This window comes from Jaculus jaculus, chromosome 10 (genome assembly GCF_020740685.1).
Source record: "Jaculus jaculus isolate mJacJac1 chromosome 10, mJacJac1.mat.Y.cur, whole genome shotgun sequence".
NCBI classification, from domain to species: Eukaryota; Metazoa; Chordata; class Mammalia; order Rodentia; family Dipodidae; genus Jaculus; species Jaculus jaculus.
In genome coordinates, this window is record NC_059111.1 from 39,538,403 (window position 1) to 39,547,448 (window position 9,046).

Consider the following 9,046-nt stretch of genomic DNA (forward strand, 5'->3'; position numbering starts at 1 on the left):
CTGTGTTTTGGAAATGGCCATGGGCAGTGTGAAGCAGGTTTGCTGGATGCCTGCATGGAAACCAGATGGAGCCATGAGGATGAACTGTGGATTGCAGTGGAGACCCAGTGGAGAAGCTGGGACCATAAGATGGTTGCTAAGGAATGCTGTTGGCCCCAATGAAGTTTTCCAGGACTGTGAGTGGCCTAGCTGGAGGGATGGAATGGGAACTCCAGAGTCCTTTTGCTGGTTAGAATTATCGGACTTAGAGACTTGTCACTGGCTAGAGCTGTTAGACTTGTTCAGAGTTTGATATTTGGCCTGTTTGAATCTTGTACTGGTTGAATCTTTCTTTGCTACGCCCAATGTCATCTTGTGCAGTGTGTATGTTTATTCTGTGCCATTATGGGTTTGGGGGGATTTTTTTTTTTTTGGTATTATGGCTCAGTTAAAAGATCTTGAACTATGAGGAGATATGAACATCATATGAATTGATAAAAACTATGGGGACTTTTAATGTTGGATAAATGCATTGCATTTTACACCATGTATGGTTATCAGCTTTTGTAGGCCAGGTGGAATGTGGTGCTTTGATTCAGATGTCCCTCATAAACAGGTGTTCTGAATGCTAGGTTCCTAGCTGATGGAGATTTGGGAATTATTGCCACTTGGAGGCAGTGTATTCTTGTGGGCAGGTTTATGGGTTTTATAGCCAGTTTCCCTTTGCAAGTGTTTGGCTCTCTCCTGTTCCCATTGTCCACCTAATGTTGGCCAGGAAGTGGTGTCCACCCTACTCTCATGCTATCATTTTCCTTGTTATTGCAGAGCTCTCCCTGAAGCCTGTAAGCCAAAATTAACCTCTCCCTGTCCCCCACACAAGCTGCTCTTGGTCAGGAGATTTCTATCAGGAATGCAAACCTGACTGCAACAACCTGCAAAAGAAAATAAGGACAGGCTAGAGGGATGGCTTATCAATTAAGGTGTTTGCCTGCAATGCCAAAGGACCTAGGCTTGATTCCCCAGGACCCACATTAGCCATATGCACAAGGAGGTCTAGAGTGTGCAGTGGCTGGAGGCCCTGACATGCCCAAGCTCTCTCCCTTTCTCTCTCTCTCTTTCTCTCCCCCCACTTCTCTGTGGAATAAACAAATCTATTTTTTTTATATAAAAATGAAAATAGGGCTGTAAAGATGTGGAGCTTTCATAGTCATTCAATTAGATTAATATGAAGTGAGCCACTATGTATATTAGAATCTCATTTTCAAGACACAGTTTCACAAACATTTAAGATGGAATAAATATTCAGTAATGGTTGGCATAAACTATTTTTAAAAATCCCGAATCCAGTTTTTTTTTAAAATATTTTACATTATTCATTAGAGAGAAAGGCAGATAGAGAGGGAATGGGCACACCGGGGCCTCTAGCCACTGTGAATGAACTCCAGATGCATGCACCACTTTGTGCAGCTGGCTTACGTGGGAATTGGGGAACCAAGCCCGGGTCCTTAGGATTCACAGGCAAGTGCCTCAGCTGCCAATCCATCTCTCCAGCTCCTGAATCTAGTTCTTTAATAAACATAAAATTTAGTATTTTGCCATGATGTGGGCTCTATTACAAAGTGAAAAAAAAAAGTTTATCTATTTATCATATTGCTTACCAGTATTTGTTCTTGGCCTTAAAAGTTATTCCTATTTATACATTATTGTCAAAATTATCCTTTCTTGTTAAAAGAAATTAAATGCTCTGTGAACTAAAGGAAGGAAAATTAGAAACATATTGTAATAAGCTATTTAAGGTACTTTTTGATGCATTTTGGGTCCCTAGCCCAGTAGTCAGTGACATCTGTCATATACAGTTAAGCTTCAGAGGAATAGTCTTTTTTTTTTTTAATTTTTATTTTTTTGTTTTTAATTTGAGAGTGACAGACACAGAGAGAAAGACAGATTGAGGGAGAGAGAGAGAATGGGCGCGCCAGGGCTTCCAGCCTCTGCAAACGAACTCCAGATGCATGCGCCCCCTTGTGTATCTGGCTAACGTGGGACCTGGGGAACCGAGCCTCGAACCGGGGTCCTTAGGCTTCACTGGCAAGCGCTTAACCACTAAGCCATCTCTCCAGCCCAGAGGAATAGTCTTGATTTATAACTGTCAGATAAGTTGTGATTGTAACTCACTACATTTTGGGAAAATGTGTGATGTGGCACAGGGTGACTGAAACATTTCCTGACCAATCTCTGTGGCAGAAACAAAGTGAACAAAGACTGTGGTCTGTGATGGAGCCAGACTTTTTATTCTGGGTGTGCATGAATGAGAGAACTGTGAAGAGTGTTATTCTAACTAAGTGTATGCATTTAAAAACATAGCCCTTTAACTTTGCAAAAATTGATTCTAGGCAAATGAGTAAGCATCAAGAACAGTGCTTCCCCATTTAATTCTGACAACATTTGAGCACGGAATTAGTTTTGTCTTTTTTTCTTTTTGTTTGCTTGCTTGCCTATTTGTGTTTGTGTATATTTCTTTGTGACTCCTGCTGACCTTAATCTTGCCATGTTGCCCAGGTTTGCCCTAAGCTCATCATCTTATGTCAGCCTTCCACATGCTGGGATTGAAGGCTGCACGAGCAAACATAGGCTAATATTGTCTGTATTCCAAAATGAATAGACTGAGAAACATTAAGCTTAAATAATTTGCACAGCTAACAAAAGTCAGTGGAAAGGTTGTTAACTTGTGTCAAATGTGGCACAACTGAGTGGGAATAGGACTGAGCAGAAAGTGGACAGAGTAGGAAGAGAAGGACAAAGTAGGAGGACAGAGCAAGAGGAGGACAGAAGAGGAAGGGGATAGGACAGAAGGAGGACAGGGGAGGAGGAGCAGGACAGAAAAGAAGGAAGACAGAGCAGGAGGAGAACAGAGGAGAAGGAGAAGGAGAACAGGAGAAGGAGGAAAACAGAGCAGGAGGAAGACAGAGCAAGAGGAGGACAGAAGAGGAGGACAGGACAGAACAGAAGCAGGAGAGAGAAGGAGGAAGACAGCAGGAGGAGGAGGGGGGAAGAGCAGGAGAATGATCAAGGAGAAGGAGGAGAACAGAAGAGAAGGAAGAGGACAGAGGATAAAGAAGAAGAAAAAGCAGGAGGAAGACAGAGTAGAAGGAGAAGGACATAGAAGAAGGAGGAGGACAGAGCAGTAGAAGAACAGAGAAAGAGGAGAGCTGAGGAGGAGGAGAACAGAGAAGGAGGAGGACAGGAAAGGAAGACATAGGAGGAGGAGGAGGACAGAGCAGAAGGAGAACACATGAGGAGAAGGACAGAGCAGGAGGAGGACAAACTAGAAGGAAGACACACAATGAGAACAGAGGAGGACTTAACAGGAGGAGGACACACAAGAAGGAGGGCAGAGCAGGAGGAGGAAGACTAAGGAGGACAGAGAAGGAGGACAGAGCAGGATGAAGACACATGAGGAGGAGGACAGAGGAAGAGGAGGACAGAAGAGGAGGAAGACAGAGTAGCAGGTGGACAGAGGAGGATGAGCACAGGAGAGGAGGAGAACAGAGCAGGAGATGAACAGAAGAGTAGAACAGGGATGGAGGACAGGGAAAAAAGGAGGAAAGAACAGCCAGAGGAGGACGGAATATGAGCAGTACACTTAACCAGGTATCTAGAAGTCATTCATTCCTTTTAAAATAGTTAATTTTGTAAGTTTTGTTGGTGAATAAGCTACTATTGGGATGCCATAGAAGTGAGATACGAAAGAGATACAGTGGGAAATGATACATGGAAAAGTTATTTTCTTTGAAGAAGTGTAGTAATATTATGTGAGAGCAGAATTTAAAATAAGTATGGGTTGTCTTAGATTAAGTATATTATGAAAATTTTACACTATTATTACAAATACTGGACAATACTCTACAATGATACTGTACAATGCAAAGAGGGAAAGAATAATTGAATGACTTAAAAGTTTCAGTAAGTCAGGAGTTTTTCTCCATGTAGGATTGTGGGCACTTCCTATCTAGCAAGAGACAAAGGAAGTTTTCTTCAATAGATGGTCACTTTGAAGATCTATTCATGAGAATATGGTGGTTCTTGTCAGTGAATTTACAACTTACAATATATGAGCTCAAGTCAAAGTTGGTGGTTTGAAGAAAAGAGCTTACAGTATACATTTCTTAGAATGCAGAAAAAAAAATTTGTTCAAGCTTTTTAAAAATGGAAGACTACTACCCTGTGCTTAGTCATTTTTTAAATTCTATTTTATTTGCACATATTTAGGCATGGATAATTGTATGCATGCATGCACCACAGTCTCTTGCTACTTCAAATGAATGCCCATCAAGCTTTACACAGGGGTATGGCCACAGTTGATTATGGAAGATTCCCACAAGAGTAACCCTTCCAAGACTGCACCTCAGCCTGGTTCAGCAGTTCAGGGAGCTCATATTTCTCATATTGCCCAACAGGTTTCATCTTTATCAGAAAGTGAGGAGTCTCGGCACTCACCTGACAGCATAGGCTTCTCACAGAAAGCTCACGGGATCCTAGCAAGGCGCCCTCCTTACCGAAAAATTTTGAAAGGCCTGTCTTCTGAAGAAACACAAAGCAGAAAAGGAGATGAGAAAATCCTGGAGTTTCTGCTGTTACTTCTATGTCTGTTCTAACTCCCATCTAACAGACCAGCAGCAGACAGTACATTGCCATTGCCCCAGTGGAGCCTTGCAGTTGGTCAGTCTAGGCACAGACAGAGTACAGGGACTACAGACCTTAACCATGACAAATTCAGGCAATCCTCAGGAAGATACGATTCTCCAGTATGCACAGACCCCTGATGGACAGCAAATACTTGTGCCCAGCAACCAGGTGGTTGTGCAAACTGCATCAGATGTGCAGACATACCAGATCCACATCACACCATTGGCCACTTCGCTGCCACAAGCTGTGGTGATGACGTCACCTATCACTCTTAGCTCTCAGGCAACTAAATCAGAGGACCCCCAATTGAAAGGAGAAATAAGATTGATGAAAAACAGAGAAGCTGCTCGAGAATGTCGAAGAAATAAGAAAGTATGTCAAATGCCTGGGAAATCAAAATAAAACTCTCATAGAAGAGTTAAAAACTTTGAAGGATCTTTATTTTCATAAAAGTGTTTCATTTTTTTTTTAAAGGAAAGTATTTTTGTGGACTGGTCCAAAAATTAGATGATTTCTTTTTAGTGGAGTTTTATAAAGTTTTATTAAAGTGAAGCTAATTTTTATTTAGGCTTTTGCAATGCAAAGGTAAATAAATGTCTTTATGCAAGAGACCTGGTCAAGGATGAAGTGGCAAATGGCCGTAAGAAGCTGCCGGCACAACTGGGGGCTTTGTAAACAAGAAACATCCTCAAGAAGCAGGAAGTGAACTTCAGCAGTTCAAGTTTTCTATGTCAATCCAAAAATGGTATATAAGGTGAAATTTAGTCAATTGAATCTGTAAATCAATTTACCCTGTATGTTCGCATTTCTTACTGTTTCTTGGAATTGGCCTTTTTCAGTTGTATGTGGTTATATGTGTATTTTATTTCTACCAGTAAATTCTAAATTACAAATGTAAAAGAAAACTTGATACATTACTAAATATATAAATTATGTGGTCTGATTGTGTATACCTGTCATATTGTGAAGTTTTTTAGATGAGTTTTTAAAAGTAAGTTTGTTGAACTGGAGAGGATTTTTAAGAATGGGTTAACTGTTCCTAAGGTCTTTTCCTAAAAGGCTTGCTAGGTACATGAATGAAGTGGGATGATTTTGTAGCATTTGTTTTTTATCAGAAAAATGGAAAAAGAACTGTTTTAAAGTTTGATACTTTTATTTATTTATTTATTTGGCCTACTCTGGTAAAGATGATTTTTACAAATACATATTGATTTGGTTTTTTGATTCTGTATCCTAAATGCTGTTGGATACCCATCACTTTTGTGGTTTAATGGAATGAAGTGTTTACAAAAGCTCTGAAAATACTTTTTATAAAACCTTTTGAAAATGCATACCAAAGCTTCCCAAGAGAATTTTACAATCAACTTCATGTAAGGGCTGTCAGGTTCTGAAATAGGACAGTTAGTTGAGGGAATTTTATGTTAGAGACTATTTTGTAATGTAGCGAATGGTACCTTTATAAGAAGAGTGACTTGCCAATATATTTTTATGCCTAATCTTTAAAAATTCTAATGAGTTTTAATGATTATTTTAAAAATTTTATGTAGTTTGTTTAGTGAAAATCTGCATTTCATCTTTTTTATATTGTGAGAAAGTTATCAGATTGGCTAATATTTGAAATTGCAAGTTTTATATGTAAATCTAAAGTTCAAAGTGCCAGTTACACAGGCGTTAAACTCTGCATTCTAATTTGTATACACCTTGAGACTGTACTGCAAACCGTTGTGCTTGTTTCATATTGTCATCCGTGAAATTAAAGAGTATTTGATAAAAAAAGAACCTTATCTTCCTATGATGCTGAGTACACAGTGTTATTTTTAAGATTTATTATTATTTGAATAAATGAATTAATTTTAGCTAGGTACTTAAGAAAACTAGAAACATGAGAAGACATCAAAACTGTTGAAATTTCCTGCTTGTGTAATTCTTAAATCCACTTTATAAGAACACAATTCTTCCTATTCAATATATTTTGTCTATGGTATTGTTCAATTCACATATTATTGCAAAACTTTTTCAGCATGAATCAAAGCTACAGTTTATATAGAAAAGTTTTCTTTTTAAGAATAAAATCAATATCAATTAAACAAGAGCTTTAGACAAGAGGGGATATGTGTAAGAGAAGAAAAAAATAGTATATGTCTTATATCAGGGTAAGGATTCTTGAGAGAGTCATCCACTTTCAAGTCTTATATGTAAACTTTAGTTAATTTTGAGTTGTTTTGTCTGTGATCTAAGATGATTCTAATTTCATTCTTTTACATGAGAATATTCAATATCTTTTTTAAAGTTAGAGAAAGGATTTATTTGGGAAGTGAAAATTGATGAAAGCCTTGAGACACAAGTAAATCTGAATTTATCTTGAATATATGGGTAAAATATTTTATGGAAAAATGATACTATAGAGTTTTATCTGAACATAGGAAGGTAACTAAAAATAATGGAAGAAAATGGCACATGGTCCAAAAGTGTTACCAGTGAAACACTTGAAGGGATTATCCTCTACCTATCATATATTCTTAACTAATCAAAAGGCTGTGAATATATGCATTTACTGTAGGGATCTTTATTCTGTCCCTTTAGTTTGTATAACTGTCATTATGTCATTGCCATATTGTTTTGGTTATTGTAGTATTATAAGTGGTTATGAAATAAGTAAAGTATGATACCTCCAGCTCTGTTCCTTATCAGGACTTATTTGGCTATTTGTAGTATTTTGTGGTTCAAATAAATAAGGGCAGTTTTCTCTGTTTTTGAGAAAATTATCTTTAATACCTACAAAATTTAAATAAATTTTTCTTAGACATTGCATTAAAATTAGCTTTTATGGGGCTGAAGAGATGGCTTAGCAGTTAAGCGCTTGCCTGTGAAGCCTAAGGACCCTGGTTGGAGGCTCGATTTCCAGGACCCACGATAGCCAGATGCACAAGGGGCCTCATTTGCAGTGGCTGGAGGCCCGGGCACACCCATTCTCTATCTCTCTTTGCCTCTTTCTCTCTATGTCTGTCACTTTCAAATAAATAAATAAAAATAAACAATTTTCTAAAAAATTAGCTGTTATGGGAACAGTCACTCTTTACTTTCTGTTTCTAATTTCTGCCAAGGTCTCTGTTGTCTAGTTGTGTGTAAGAACACATGAAAGACCCAGGGTTCTTTAAGACCTGTGCTCACTCTTTCTTGTCTTGGCTGTTTTCTGTTGTAAGTCACTTTTGAGGACAGGTTTCAGTATGCTGACATATAGAACATTTGGTGCACTGGACAAAAATGTCTAAGTATTGCTCATTCTTTCTAACCTCAGGTAATAATGGTAAAAACACTCAACGAGGTGTTCCCATCACCCAGTCACCTTTGCCATGGCCTATGGGATAATTTTAAGGTGCATGAGTTCCTCCAACTACAGGTTGCTGGGGTCAGTGGAAACATAAGGGATAGTTATATATTAATATAACTAAACTATAAGCAAATAGAGCCACAGTTCTCCTATAAGACCAAGTCATTGAAATGCTTTTGCTATGCTTCTCTGTCATGTATTATAAAATATGAATCTAAAACTATTCATTGCTTGGTAACGTTTAATTATTTTTAAAAATTCTGCTACACCAATAAGTTCAACAAAAGAATGTACATGTTGATGGAAAATCAAGTACAGTTTCAAATTCTCAAGGGACTATATGTGTATACATATACATATACATATACATATACATATACATATATATATATTTGTTGACAGATATCATGTACCATGAACCCATGGAAATACCACAAAGAAAAGATATTAGCATGTGGAAGTGGCCACTTGGAAGTATAAGCATAGAAAAATGACAATTTAATATGTGCACTTATAGAAAGGATCTTTACATAATTCTTTAAAAGCATGACTTTTCCTTCAGATTAAATGGACTATTTCCCTAAATTAAACATTTGGATTTTAAATTCCACATTGAATTTTTTGCACATATTTGAAAATTGAAACATTCATCTTGATGTCTCAGCTTTGTAAATAGAAGGAAAATTCTCATAGAAAAATACAACATGAAAGATTTTTAGAAATCATTGCATAAGTCATTAATTCCACTAATAATTATCCATCTGATATATTTCATTAGTATTTGGAAATTAATTCTGTTGAAGATAAGACATCTGGCAGTGTTATAAATGCTGCAGTAAAGTGAACTTGAATGTTTGACAGATAAAATTGCTTTTTGCAATGACAATACTAATATTTTGTTGGAGCAACATGTCATGGTATAATCATTTATCCTTTTACTAAGAACTAAAACAGCAGAGAAATATATGTAAGTTGATGCATAATGTATAGTTTATTCAAGAAAGTTGAAGTGTTCTATCTCCATAGAAGTTGCAATTATCAAAATTTATAGTG

General features: G+C 37.4%; 1 pseudogene; it reads left to right on the top strand.

Moving 5' to 3' along the window:
• Positions 1-4,340: 4,340 nt before the first annotated feature.
• LOC101600540 lies at positions 4,341-5,134 on the top strand (annotated as a pseudogene).
• Positions 5,135-9,046: the final 3,912 nt, after the last annotated feature.